This window comes from Pundamilia nyererei, unplaced genomic scaffold, assembly GCF_000239375.1.
Source record: "Pundamilia nyererei isolate P.nyererei 1_Seehausen unplaced genomic scaffold, PunNye1.0 scaffold00609, whole genome shotgun sequence".
In the NCBI taxonomy this organism is placed as follows: Eukaryota; Metazoa; Chordata; class Actinopteri; order Cichliformes; family Cichlidae; genus Pundamilia; species Pundamilia nyererei.
The window spans coordinates 114,141-116,847 of NW_005188010.1; positions in this window are offsets into that span (position 1 = coordinate 114,141).

Genomic DNA, 2,707 nt, shown 5'->3' on the forward strand with positions numbered 1-2,707 from the left:
ATGCGGACCACTTATGTGCACCCGTGTAAATAACATAATGTTCTGCAGGGTGTGTTGTTGGTTTTCCCTCGATTTCTGAGTCGACAAGTGCCTTTGTTACTGGGACAAGTAATTTTAAGAAAGGATCCCATTAGAACCCGTGAGAAATGCAAGAAACGCATTATTGCTCAGTCTGCAATATCTTTCCCGGAACAAACACCAATTGCAAATAACATACTAAAAATAAACCTGAAAAATCTGATTAGAACACCGTACTATGTTGCAAAGAGTGAACTATCACTGGCACAATTTAGCAGTCTTTGCAAACTTCAAAAACCCGTGACTTCAGTGGAAAATTCTAAATCAGGATCTGACACAGACTGATTCATGTCCTACACAGTTCTTACAAGTTCATAGAAATTTCTGTTCAATTAGAACCAAGTATTTGAGTTGATGATTGTAATTTTTATGCAATGCTGTAATTTGTGTTTCAACAATTTTTTGATTGTTTTGTTTCCGTTACAATATTATACTTTAATGTATAATATTGTAACGGAAACAAAACCTTTTTGCGGTGATTCTAAAGCTGTTAGTTTTATCTCTCTCCAAACATTATTGACCGAACCAGCAGTAAAAGAAGATCCAAACTACGCTTCACAAAAACATCGTCATGAATTCCCTCTGACGTTTGCTGTTTTGCTTCCACCACACTTCATGCACAGCTCTCTCTCTCGCTTTCTCTGTATACTTCAAGAACAGTTTCCCGTCTAAAAATCTGTTTTGTGCATTATTCGCTTGCTTGTTACGCACAAGTCTACCGTTGTTTACAGCGCTGTCGGCCGCTGTTTTTTTCCCTTTTATGTTGCACCCTCAGAGAGACATGACTCCATTCTCCTTTTTTTGCAACTTTATTCTCCTCAGTTCAGGTTTGGAGTTTACAGGAAGCATAGCGTATCATCAGCAAAACATCGCTTCCTCACGTCTCAGAGACTGTTTTTTTTCTGCGCTTACTGATGACATCACACGTCTGAACTCTGACCTCCTCGAGCCAGTAAACTATGAAAATTAACTAGAAATGTGTCCAAAAACAAAACACAATTAAATAAGAATAGTCTTTAAAGATTTTTCCAACAATTCAGAAAAATGTACGTTTTATAACTACTTTTAGAGCGCAACACCCTCCCCCACAAAAGAAAAATGTTGCAACACATTTTCTTTCTAATCTTTGACAATTTACCAAAAATAGAACATTTAACCAAAGATGAGCGAGCAAACAAATATTTCCACACATATTACACATTACTGGGTGAGAGGCTATACCATCTCTTAGTATCTCAGGACAAGTCTCTCATGGTCACGATACAAAACTAAATGTTTATAGTCCTTTTGTACTGAAGGGTGGGTTATCCCTCGAGGTATTGGTGGGCCCGCCGAATCTTCACAGTGGGAAAAGGAAAATACCATTTACACCCCAACATCATGTGATTACACACTTCAAAACCATGAGTTCATTAAACCCATATTGTACCCACGTCTTAGCTCTTTGACGCTAGAATGATAAACCTTTTCTCAATTTATAATAGTAATAATGCTCAGAGTACCTGTTTTTCTTTTAACTGTAACATGTGTCAATACCACATCAACATGAACTGCAACTGTAATGTTACGCTTAGATTAAACTCTCTTGTGAAATTGACTCTGTGTTTTCTGTTTTATCTATTCATACTGTAAAGGATACATGAATGATGGTGGGACAGAGGAATGATGGATGGCACTTGAAGGGCTGTTCACACTGACAGGGCATGCGCTCCATTGCTGGACGGTTGGCTGGCCTAGTTTTTCATATGTGTAGACACGCCGGGGCTGTCTCATTCTCTTTGGCTTGTGCCTCCATGTCTCAGCATCGCTCTGCTCACTCTCGGGTCCAACAGCTGGAGCTTCAACCTCCTCCTCCAAACTGCGTCTCTCCTCCACCTGTTCCTCTTCAGGATGCCCCTCTGCTCTGAAAGCAGGCTCAGACTTCTCTCCGAGTGCTTCACAGAAATCCTCTGCTTCTGGGTTGAGGGGTAGATATCTGAGTGCTGTCCACATGTGACAGTTGTCTTCACTAGAACTGCCTGTGTCTGTTTGGTCAGTATCGGGCTTGGTCTCATGATGTCTTTCAGGCTGCTTTCGCACACCCCAGACTCGTCAACCAGGTAAGGACATGGCAACAGTAGGTTACGGTGTAACACTCGTCTTCTTCCTGTCCCCTGCAATGGCTCAACCACGTACACTGGACTATCCGGACCTTTCCTTTTGGTGATGACATGAATCATATCCTCTCAATAGCTGCACAGTTTCCCAGGACCTCCTCTGGGTTTGAGATTTCTCACCAAGACATGGTCACCTGGCTGAAGCATAGAGCTCCATGCACGTTGATTGAAGTTTTTCTGTCTTGCAATTGCATAGGCCTCTTGCATAACTCCTCTCCATTTCTCTGCATAGCCAATGTGTGATTGACTCTTCTCTTCTTCTCTTTTTGGGAAGAGCAGGTCATTAGGCAAGGTTGGTTCACAGCCAAAGAGAAGGAAGAATGGAGAAAATCCTGTTGTTTCGTGCACAGTCGAGTTGTAGGCATGAACTACTTTGTTCAAATGGTCTTTCCATCTTGACTTCTGATTTTCATCAAGTGTCCGGAGTAGGGCTGGGCGATATATCAAAAATTTATCGTTACCGAAATTTATGA